General features: G+C 43.2%; 1 long non-coding RNA gene across 2 annotated transcripts; it reads left to right on the top strand.

Moving 5' to 3' along the window:
* LOC135098328 (uncharacterized) lies at positions 1-6,952 on the top strand. 2 transcript variants are annotated; one of them, XR_010266823.1, is made up of 4 exons: positions 1-639; positions 2,140-2,231; positions 4,307-4,760; positions 5,000-6,952. It is a non-coding gene; the product is annotated as an uncharacterized LOC135098328 (long non-coding RNA). The 2 variants fall into 2 exon arrangements; XR_010266824.1 differs by lacking the exon at positions 5,000-6,952 and having other exon boundaries at positions 4,303-4,992.
* Positions 6,953-12,409: the final 5,457 nt, after the last annotated feature.

Genomic DNA, 12,409 nt, shown 5'->3' on the forward strand with positions numbered 1-12,409 from the left:
GAAAGCACACACAAAAGTTCCTAATTTCACCGTAAGTCACTGGAGGCAAACTTTAGAGATTCAGTAAATCTTTGTTGATGTTGCTTTCTCCCCCTTTACAGATTGCCTGTTCATCTTTCCATTCCTCAACGCTTTGTTATTCTCGTCTTCCGCTTTTATTCCTGCTTCACTTCTAGTTTCAAGAGACTCGGTTTGTGAGTCGTATGCTTGCGTGCGTTGCAGTGGTGAGAAGAAATGTGTGTGTGTGTGTGTGTGTGTGTGTGTGTTCTGGCTAGTGGACAGAAGACTTGTGTGTGGTGGGGTGGGGACAGTATTTAGTGAAGGAATGTGGTTGTGTGTGTGTGTGTGTGTGTGTGTGTGTGTGTGTGTGTGTTAGGGGGGTGGGAATGGTGGTGGGTGACGGGGAGCGCGTCGTTGCAGTCTTAACATTTTCTCTTGTTATCCACGTCCTCTTTGTCAGCCTCCACCTTTTCTTGTCCCTGAGTTTTCTGCTTCCTTTTCTGCATGAACTTACACATATCGTCGTCTCCTTTTACTTCTTCATCCTTTTGCTTTTCAGTCGTGATGGTCCTCGTCCAGCTCCTCGCCACCTCACCACACGCCACCACCTTCCCTGTTGATGCTGCGTCAACTTTATTGGTGAGCCTTGCGTCCTAAAGGGTTTTTTTTCCCCCTCTTTTTCTCCTGTATTCCTCACCGCTCGTTTAGGCTGTCGTCTTTCGCTTCCCCTTTCTCTTTCTTTTCACCACACTTTCACCACTCTCTCTCTCTCTCTCTCTCTCTCTCTCTCTCTCTCTCTCTCTCTCTCTCTCTCTCTCTCTCTCTCTCTCTCTCTCTCTCTCTTGTTTTGGAATAAATTATCTAAAAATATCGTTTAATTACGTGATTTTTTTTTTCTCATGCTTTTCTTGTCCCCATTTCCTATCTCTCAGCTTCCATTTATTTTTCTTGAATAAATTTTAAAGCGTTAAAGCAAGAGAGCAGGATACCGAGAAAACAATATCTGCGTGTAATGTTCACCACCACGGTCTTGGAGATCACGTGTTAGACCAAAGCGAGCTATATATGTATACACCTCAGGAAAAGCGTAGAGTTCATGGCATCCTGATCAGTGAGTAAGCTTGGGATTTTTCTTAAACCACTCATCTCATCCTGTTTTCCATGTAGGAGGAGGTCAGGGAGAATATATCTGCTCCCTCTTCATGATCGCCTCTATATGTATGACTGAGATTTTTCACACACCTCACCTCGTTCTCTTGTTCAGGGAGATCAGTAACTGCTCGCTTATCAATTAATTTTCACTGCAACATACAACAATTCACAGCACTAGAAACAATGTATGAAATATCTGTGAGCGTGTACAAGAAACGAGGGGATTAAAGAGTATGTTCTGTAATTTCTACCCAGTATAATGTTTGGAGGCGGCTGTCAAACAAGAAGAGATGTCTCAGTGTGCCAAATAGCAGTGAAAAAGTTAAGAATCCTTGGCATCGGAGTGCAAAGCGGAAATTGGCTTGTCAGGCGATAGCTAGGGACGATACCTCACATACTCGTACTACTTCCTCATTCTTTTTCTTTTACTACTTCATCATTCCTTTCTCTTTTGTCTTGGTGGTCCTTGTCCTGCCCCTCGTCACTCGCCGCCACCTCTCCCCGTCAGCTTTATTTATTGGTGAGTTTCAAGACATGCATCCCAAATTTTTTTTCTCTCTCTCTCTCTCTCTCTCTCTCTCTCTCTCTCTCTCTCTCTCTCTCTCTCTCTCTCTCTCTCTCTCTCTCTCTCTCACTTTTCTTTTGAGTTACTGTAACTTTACAAAGATTTAAAAGCCTTCATATTTATGCATTTTATAATTGTGTAAATTTCTTGTACATTTTTTGTTCGGTTTCAGATTCCAACCAGACTTTCATGTTTTTTTTCAACCTTTTTCTCCATTTTCCCTTCTCTTTTCACTCCAGGTTGTTTTAATTTTTAAGGCTTTGAAGAGAGAACAAGATGCTGATAGAATAATGTGTGTGTGTGTGTGTGTGTGTGTGTGTGTGTTTGACGAGTATTGTGTATTTGCTTATTGTTTTCTACTATTTTTGGTTTTCTCTTTTGACGTTCCATTTTTTTTTGTTACCTGTCGAACTTCATTGCAGTCCTCGCCGTTGCATTCCCACATGCGTCGCTGTCATGGCACCCTGGCACCCTACAGCCACAACTGCTGCTGCTGTCTTTTATCCTGTAACAGGTGATGTGTAGCAGTTCATTCGTTATTCCGCAAGCGATGTTTTTTTTTTTGAAAAAATAATCGCAATTTTCCGAAAGAATGACAATTTTCAGCAAAACCGTGGACATTATATATAATCTTTCCCTATTCCTGTGCCTAGATTTATTATTCTCTCCCCTTGCAAGTCTACCACCCCCCATCTCCATCCTTGCCGTGGTATCTTTCAGTAAACTTTCACCTGTGTGCTGTGTTTTACTTTTTTTTTTTTTTTTTTTTTACCTTTTTCATTGACTTATTGCTGTCTTCTTTTTCTCTCCGTTTTTTTTTTTTTTTTTCGCTCCGATAATCATGTTAATTTCCTCACACACTACGGCTCTTTTCTAGCAGCTGTCATTTAGGATTAGGAATATCTACTGGATGGTGTTCTGTCCCTTGGTAGTAAGGAGTGCTGAGTATTATTAACCTACAGTTTTAGCCACAAATATTGCTGATCATTAGTTATATTATGGTGTGGTAGTGATGTCAGGCTGCAGTGGTGAAATGTTTTCTTGATGTGGTGGTGGTTACACAAAGGTAGTGAGAGATAATGAATGGTACAGTGATACACACAAGGTACAGTCGGCTTCAAAATGAAACGCACTTTCTTTACCTCTATTTCCACCAATATTTCTAGCCTCTTACCATGTCAACTCCAAGTTTATTAGGAGGCGTAAATATGATTGGTTGGAAGTCTGAAGCTTCCTGTACATGCGGTAAAGGTAATAATGTGAATGACTTGTGATGATGAGGGGAGAAAGGTGGCGATAGATGAGGATGGTGGTGATATTATTCAGTGAGTGAAGAAAAGGTTGACGCATGGTGCTGGAGGTGGCGGGGGGTGTGAGAGTGACAGTGGTGGAGGAGCAGAGGTAATGTGATTGTCAATGATGGGTGCTGGAGTGATGGAGGTCACGGGAGGTTGGATAATGGCGTGATGATTAGTGATGGGAGTAATGGATATGACGTGTTGTGAGGGAATGATGATTAATGATGGGAAGTGATGTGTGCTGACAGCCTATTTTTCTTTAGGGCAATATGGGCTTCGGTTCCCTCCCATTGCTTCCTTGCAACCCTGTTTCCTTTCTCACCCTGTCTCCTTTCTCATTTACTGAGTTTCACATATTACCGTTACTGGTAATTTAAATTTTCTTTACTCTGAGTTGTGACCTTCGTTCTTTCACTCAATTCAGAGTATCGAATGATAATTTTTACGTAATGAAAAAAACAAATTTTCAAGATTCTTATCACTGCAGTCTCTCTCTCTCTCTCTCTCTCTCTCTCTCTCTCTCTCTCTCTCTCTCTCTCTCTCTCGGTATTGTCGATTAAATAAGTCATTGGTAAGCGGCTGTGGTTCGTAAACACTGTTTGAGAGGACAGACTAGGTCCCAGGGGAGGAGAAGAGGGAGAGAGAAAAGAATGACGGTGTAAGTGCTCTGTACAGAGGATGGAAGGTGAAGCAGAGAAGCGACAATACTGAGAGAGAGAGAGAGAGAGAGAGAGAGAGAGAGAGAGAGAGAGAGAGAGAGAGAGAGAGAGAGAGAGAGAGAGAGAGAGAGAGAGAGAGAGAGAGAACACGTTTCCTGCTTTTCGTTCTTCCTTTGTGTTCCCCGCCAGTCATTACTAGCATCACAGCAACACAACCGGCGGCGTGGTCGTGCTGCTTTTAAATTCCACCGAAAATACACCGAGGAGACGCGGGAATGTAGGGAAATTGTTTATTTTTGTTAATATTCTCTCTCTCTCTCTCTCTCTCTCTCTCTCTCTCTCTCTCTCTCTCTCTCTCTCTCTCTCTCTCTCTCTCTCTCTCTCTCTCTCTCTCTCTCTCAGTATTGTCGATTCTCTACTTCACCTTCCATCCTCTGTACAGAGCACTTACACCGTCATTCTTTTCTCTCTCCCTCTTTTCCTCCCCTGGGACCTAGTCTGTCCTCTCAAACGGTGTTTACGAACCACAGCCACTTGCTTACCAAAGACTTATTTAAAATCGATTTCTTTCCCCACCTCTTTCCCTATCATTGCTAGTTTTCTCAGCCTAACATGACTTGTTACTCAGCCAGGCGTGTGAGCGGTGTTGTGATCGTCGCCTAGAGGTGTCCATGTTCCGGGAGTCGCTGCCCTTCCAGTCCTCCTCCGCTGTCTGTCTGAGCAACCTGGGTGAAGAGCGGCGGACGCCGCGTTCCATGTTAATGTTTGCTGACCAGCCGTCCTCTCTTATTTTCTCGGTCCTAGCGAGGTGAAGGAGGGACGCTTGCTTCTGCGGCAAACAGAAGCAATCCACGAGGACGACAGGAAGGTGCGAACGTTTGAGGTGGATGAAAATAATTAATTAATTGCTCAATATGTTGCTGACCAGCAGTCTTCAACGTTCGCACCGTGTCGTCCTCGTGGGTTGCCATCTTAAACGTTTAACCTTCACCACTTTATCAGAAGCCGCCTCCTTTACTAACTAGTAGGGACTGGAGAGGCAAAGAGGACGGGGCTGATCAGCAAACGGATGGAGAAACCAAGAGTGTATGTATGGATAAGTAGTATGGGTTTGTTAGTTCAGCTTGAAAACTTTGTAGTATGCAACGTAATATAGCAGGGTAATAGGCAGGGGGAACAGGTTAAGTTCAAGTTGCCTTTAATGTGAAAACCATAATATGAAGTGAGGTGGAGTTTTATTTGGTGCGTAATTTACAGTAGTAATTAATTATTCACAAAATTCTCCTCGCGAATTCTCAGTTATTCGCTGCTCTCTCGCTTCCCAGATGCCATCTCGTGTCTCCAACCCAACGGAGTGGTTGTAAGCACCGAGCAGAATCAGGGAGCCAAGACGCAAGGATGGGGATAGCCCGCGAATGCCCGGCGATGTCTTTAGTACGAAAACTCTGGGAGGGTGAAGAGGCACGTGGCATTCAGCGGGTGAGAACTCGCATGTTGCTGGAAGACAAGTAAGTGTTGCAACTATGGACATCTACCACCAGAGCGGTAGCCGGCCATTACGAATTACCCACACCATTTTGAGATGAAGAACCGGATCTGCCAAACAACAACAACGAGATGGCGCAGAAACGCTTGAAGGGACAGACGACGCCTCGCTAGGGATTCGGACTTCAGACGACGATATGCAGGAGAGAGAGAACAATTGCTGTTAAAGAGCGATGCCAGCGTCTGAACGTGAAGGACCACGAGGAGTAACCTGGTGCCTGCCTCACCATCCACTCATGAACCCAAACAAACCTGAGAAAGTGAAGGCTTTGTTTGCGCAGCGAAGTACAACAACGTTTCCCTCAAAGACTGAGTGATGCAGGTTCCTGACCTAAATAGCAAACTGGTGGGTGCCCTTCTGCGTTTCCGAAGTGAACGGATTGCCGCGATGGCTGATGTGAAGGCAATGTTTCTCATCAAGCTGGCGTGACGTCACCCCTCTTCACCGAGACTCCTTAAGAGATTCCTTTGGTGGAAAGATGGGAACCTAAGGAGGGTACGGCGCGCCTACCAAATGACGGGTATGTCTTTTCGGGTGTGTATGGAGTCCCTCCTGTGCTGCTTACTCATTGCAACGAACTTTGACCGACTGTGAGGAAGAATATGGCATAGCTAGTAGTTACTGAACATGGAGGGGCTTGTACGTAGACAACTTACTTCTTTCAGTACCCTCCACCGAAAAGGCATCCAGATTTACTCGCGATCTTTGGCTCACAAAGAGAGGATTTCTGCTAAGTGGGTTAGTAGTAACCATAAGGAGACATAGTACAGTACTGTGTCCTACAGAGAGAGACAGGAATAAGAATAGATCTGAGTAAGGACGCACTGGCTACAAAACGGGATCTGGAAAGGGATCAGTCAATCAACTAGCTGTGAGGGGAGTACTGAGGGTGAGCAGCTCCGTTCATGACCCTCTTGGACTGGTCAGTCCTGTAATGATTAAAGCGAAGGCGATGATCAATTAAGGCGAAGGCGAAGATCTTTCAGGACGAGTGCAGCCGATAAGGAAGGATGGATGACCCCCTCCTAAATCACCACAGGTCCTAGTTGGTTGGCTTGGCTGGAGGAGTTACCAGGACTGACGGTCTTTCAAGTTCCCCGATGCTACAGGCGGGAGGACATGGGAGATGTTTTATCACTTACCAACTGCATCATTTCAGATCAAACAGGCTGAGATGGTGATATTAAGAGTTGTTCAAACCACAACGTGCAAAGAGGAGATGAACATCCTAAAGTCAAAGTCAAAGAAAAAAAAACTACAGAGGAAACATTCGATCTGTCGAGTGGAACCCCTTCATGGGTGAGGGTGGATCCAGCCGTCCTCCATGTGGACGGCTGGACCACGCACCGTTGCCTGCTACAAGTCGGTATCCCATTTCCATGCTCATACGGAGAGAGATCATCATATCACAAAATTGATTCTACAAGAGTGCATGAGGACTTTACTTGACAGTTCACGCAGGATGGGAGCATGTTACGTCACACTTACTGGATTCCACATACACCACCTGCCTGAGGACCGAGAGTAACCCCCATGCTGGCACCATTCTCGTCAGCTGGAGTGGATTGCTTCAGACCGTTCTTGGTCAAAGTGGAAAGAAGCAGAGTGAGTTAGTGGGGATGCCTCCACGTGCATGACTACACACATAAGAACATAAGAAATAAGGGAAGCTGCAAGAAGCGACCAGGCTTACACGTGGCAGTCCCTATATGAAATATACCTACCTATTTTCTATTTATTATCCCTATCCATCCATAAACCTGTCTAATCTTCTCTTAAAGCTCTCTAGTGTCGTAGCACTAACGTTGTTAAACTTGATTTACCGAGTCCGTTCCACTCATCTACCACTCTGAGAACCAAACCTAAACCTAAATTTTTCAAGCTTGAACCCATTATTTCTTGTTCTCCACCCTGGTTGCTGATCCTAACAATTTTGCTTATACCACTTAAAAAGACTTACTTTTTAATAAAAGTATCAGGTCCCCTCTTAACATCTTTCTAAAGAATGTAAATTTAACAGCTTCAATCTCGCCTCGTAAGGAATACTCCTCATCCCCTGTATCTTTTTAGTCATTCTCCTCTGTACTGATCTATATAAAATACATCTTTCTAAAGAATGTAAATTTAACACAGCTTCAATCTCGCCTCGTAATGAATACTCCTCATCCCCTGTATCCTTTTAGTCATTCTCCTCTGTACTGATCTATATAAAATACATCTTTCTAAAGAATGTAAATTTAACACAGCTTCAATCTCGCCTCGTAAGGAATACTCCTCATCCCCTGTATCCTTTTAGTCATTCTCCTCTGTACTGATCTATATATATCTAATAGAGACCTATATCACAGCGTAGTCTACACGAGGTCTGACCAGCGAGCGCCAAGTATAAAACTTTAATATCACTTCCGGCCTTCTACTTTTAACACTCCTAAAAATGAATCCTAGTACCCTATTTCACCTGTTTCTCAAGACGGAGTTCAGAGCTATATAACTCCTAAATCTTATGTAAATCTGCCTGCAAGGCGATGGCATCCGATTCTGACCTAATCTTACCTATCTGTGTCAACCGCAAATTTACTAACATCACTACTAATTCCACTATCCAAGTCATTGATGTATACTATATTAAAAACAACAATGTCCCTAATACTGATGATCCCTGTGGCACCCCACTCGGATTTAGAGCCGTTTATTACAAACAACTCTGTTGCCTGTCGCTTAGCCATGACCTTATCCAGCCTATCACCCTCCCATCTATCCCGTGTGCCCTAACCTCTCTCAGGAACCTCTGATGGGGTACCTTGTCAAAGGCTTTACTAAAGACCAGATATAAGATGTCATAACTATTACCATTATCTGCTGCTTCCTACACTTTACTGTAAAAACTTGACAAGTTTGTCAGGTAAGACTTCCCCCTTCGTGAAGCCATGCTGTGACTGATTTATCAAGTCATGTTTGTCTAAATGTTCCCTAATGTTCCTTGCTATTATTGACTCTAATATTTTACCTACAACTGAAGTTAAGGTTTTATCTCCTTCCTTAGAGATGGGTACTACATTAGCCTACCTTCACATTACTGGTACCTCACCCGACTCAAGTGATTTCCTAAAGGCAGAAACTAACGGCTCACTAATAAAGTAATCTCTTTACATTCCTTAAGTACTCTGGGATATATTTCATCAGGTCCTGGTGACTTGAACTTTTTTAGCCTATCTATCTCCTGTTCCACTATCTCCTCAGTTATGGAAATATGTCAGCTTCTCATCATCTGCTCTAAACACCTGTTCACTATCTGGCATATCCTGCATGTTTTGCTGCGTGAAGACAGTTAAAAAATACTCATTCAGAATCTTACTAATCTCCTCCCCAGAACTAACCAGCTCCCCATCTGCTGCCTTTAATGGACCTATAGTATCCTTATTCTTCGTCCTGGTCCGTCTTCGCCTGGCTACCTTTAATTCATAATTGCCCTTTGCTTTCCTCGTTAACTTCCTGACTGTTCTAACTAATCCATTATATTGTGACCTTAAAACTTCATCACCTGACCTTAATTTCTTATATATATATATATATATATATATATATATATATATATATATATATATATATATATATATATATATATATATATATATATATATATATATATATATATATCGTATATACTTCTCTTCCGCCCTATATAATGTTTTACCCAGCAGTCATCCATTTAGGGTAATTTTTCTGTGATCTTACTGCTCAATACGAGATATTTGCTAACTGACCTGTATGAACTTTACGAAATGTTTATACAATTCATCTACATTTACTTCACCTAATCCCCTCATCTCGGCCCCTACCATCCTCTCCACTCCCTCCTCTACTCGCCTTGACCTCACCTCTCTCATTTCAGCATGACCTGACATTCCAACACACTCACACTCCCCCCTTCCTCTTTGCTCCGCCCCTTCCGGACACATCTTCCCTCCTCTTGTCCTACACCCTCACGCCTCACCTCACCTCTCTCATCCTGCCTTATCTCTCTGAACTCCGTCCCTGACCTGACCTCACCCTGCATCCTTTGCCAGTCCACTCCTTGGAGGTACCTTTTTAATTCTTCAAAATCTGCTCTCCTAAAGTCAGGTATTTTACTAGTGTTTTTGCTTCTAAAAGTTTCTTCCCATTCTAAATTGTACCTAATTTCCCTATGGTCACTGTTACCTAGCTGTCCTCCAACCTCTACCTGCGTGACTGCTTCCTCCCTGTTAGTAAGAATTAAATCTTGAATATTATTCCCCCTTGTGTGTTCTACGACTACCTTTTTTAAAAAATTATACTGAATTACCTTAACTTAGTAGTATTATTAATTATTATTAATATTATTATTATTATTATTATTATTATTATCATTATTATTGTTATTATTATTATTACTATTATCGTTATTATTGTTGTCATTTCGTTAGTAATTGATATGTAATTATATAATTGTGTTTTGGTCTTTAGGTTTTCCTCTATTCTCTCTCTCTCTCTCTCTCTCTCTCTCTCTCTCTCTCTCTCTCTCTCTCTCTCTCTCTCTCTCTCTCTCTGTTTTTTCGTAATTAATGATATTTTTTTCAGCTAACATATTTTAACGAACACCCAGAATATAAAAAGATTACTGAACTCAGTAATAATAATGAAAACTCCAGAAAACTTCCACGAAATTTTACAAACGGGGCCAAAAAAAAATCATTATATCGAAATGGAAAACACAGCCAGACTAGATTATATTACATATTCTGAATACAAAAGTTTATTTTACTTTACAGATTACAGATAAGTAAAGAAAACACACATTCCTCACCCTATAAAAGAAATTTTTTTTTTAAATCCGCCAGCTGATCCACATCAAATTTGAAAATACGAGCTGTTAGACAAGGTTTTATTGGATATCATTACTGGTGATATATTTCTTATTTTTTTAAGTCTTAAATTAGATACTAAATCAATCCTAGGCGTGCCAAAAAGAAAAATGAAAAATAATACAATACCGAGTGTTATGTTTATCCACAAACAACAACAACGGCTACTGCAGATTTTGTTGCAAATTGTAACTTGTTATAGTTTTATAATACTAAATCAAATATCAAAACAATGCCAACTCTATTAATAAAAAAAAAAAAAAAGAAAACGATGTCTATTTTGGGCCGAAATTATTATTTTTTTTTTTTTTCGCCTCTCCTCCGTACCTCTCCACCTCTTTCCTCCCTCTCGCATTCTTCCTCTTCCCCCTCCATCTCCTCCTCCTCTATTACTCCTGTACACCCGAGTCTAAATATCACCTGGAAACATCTGTAAAACCCTGCAGATTATGCTTAATGTTGATGGGGAGAGACGGGAAATTCTTACCTTGTCAGCGGCGAGGCGGGGCAGGGCTTCGCGTGGCACGGCAGGGCGAAACACTGAGCCAAGGATATCATGGTGTGGTATTATGATGGTGTAGTGTGGTGGTGATAACAATGCACTCCCACTCACTTCACTGCCCTGTGTGTGTGTGTGTGTGTGCGTGTGGCGCCGATGAGAGAGGAGTACTGTAAATTGTATAATAGGTGTTTAGGCCTTTGACTGCCACTTGGTACAATTTTTCCGAATTATAAATCAAACTGAGACATCTTTACTTGATCTCCAGCAACATCTAAACTTTAAACTGGGTAGAAATGGGATGATGAGTGGATGAGTGTGGGTAAGTGTCAAGTGGGTTAGTGGGTACCAGACGGATGGGTAGATGGGTGTGTGAGCCTGTAGGTAGTGCGTGGTGGGTAATAAAAAGATTATAATGATAAACGGCTTATTGGTATGGCAGTTGTTACAATGAAAACATGCAGTGGGTTTGGGGAGGCTTAAACCTAAACGTAAGAGAGAGGAACTAACTGTTAGTGACTCACAGCGTGGTGGGCATCGCGCTGAGGCGGTATCGCTCTTTGTGCGGCGCCTTCAGGTGCGTCTTCTGGTTGTGGTTTCGTGTGGAACGGACCGAGCGAGGCGCGTCGGGCGGCAGCATCTGGCGTAGGCGTAGGTGGAGCAGCAGGCCCTTCCCAAACTTCTCCGGGTCTGTCGGTGTCTGGCCGACAAGCTGGGCAGACTCAGGGTGGTCAGGGCGTCCTGGATATGGTTGAGTGGGTGGCTGGATGGTGAGGTAATGGAAGTGGATGTGTGTGTGTGTGAGCGTCAGTCGGTGGATAGATGGAGTTACGCCTGTGGGTATGTGGATATGGGTGAATGACTGAGTGGATGGGTGGATGTGATTGAGTAAGTAGTGGATGGGTTAGTGGGTAGGAGACGGGTGGGCCTGTAGGTGGTGTGCGGTGGGTGATAAACAAAATAGTAAAGCACAGTTTAATGATATGGTAGTTGTTACTCTGAAAATATACAGTGGGATTGGGGGAGGCTTAAACCTAAGCGTAAGGTTAATCTTAAGAGGGGAGCTAACTGTTAGTCCCTCGCACCACGCTGGGAATCCTGCTGAGGTTGTATCGCTCTGTGTGCCGCGCTTTCAGGTGCGTCATCTGCTTGTGGTGTCCTTGTTATAGTTTTATAATACTAAATCAAATATCAAAACAATGCCAACTCTATTAATAAAAAAGAAAAGGATGTCGATTTTGGGCCGAAATGTTTTTTTCTTTCGTCTCTCCTCCGTACCTCTCCACCTCTTCCCTCCCTCTCACACTGTTCCTCTCTGCCCTCCACCTCCTCCTCCTCCATTACCCCTGTACATCCTAGTCGAAATATCACCTGGAAACATCTGTAAAACCATGGAAATTATGGTTAATGTTGACGGTGATAGACGGGAAATTCTTACCTTAGCAGCGGCGGGGCAGGGCAGGGCTTGGCGGGGCTCGGCAGGGCGACACGGGGAGCCAAGGATATAATGGTGTGGTATTATGGTGATGTGGTGTGCTGGTGATAACAATGCACTCCCACTCACTTCACTGCCCTGTGTCTGTGGCGCCGATCAGAGACGAGTCACAAAACTGTATAACTGGTGTTGAGGCCTTTGATTGCCACTTGGTACACCTTTCCCTAATTACCGACCACTTTGACATCTTTACTTGATCTTCAGCCACATCCAGTCTTTTAACTGGGTAGAAGTGGGATGAGGGGTGGGTGAGTGTGGGTGGGTGCCGGGTCAGTTAGTGGGTAGGGGACTGGTGGATGGATGGGCGGGTGT

Source organism: Scylla paramamosain, unplaced genomic scaffold (genome assembly GCF_035594125.1).
Source record: "Scylla paramamosain isolate STU-SP2022 unplaced genomic scaffold, ASM3559412v1 Contig56, whole genome shotgun sequence".
NCBI classification, from domain to species: Eukaryota; Metazoa; Arthropoda; class Malacostraca; order Decapoda; family Portunidae; genus Scylla; species Scylla paramamosain.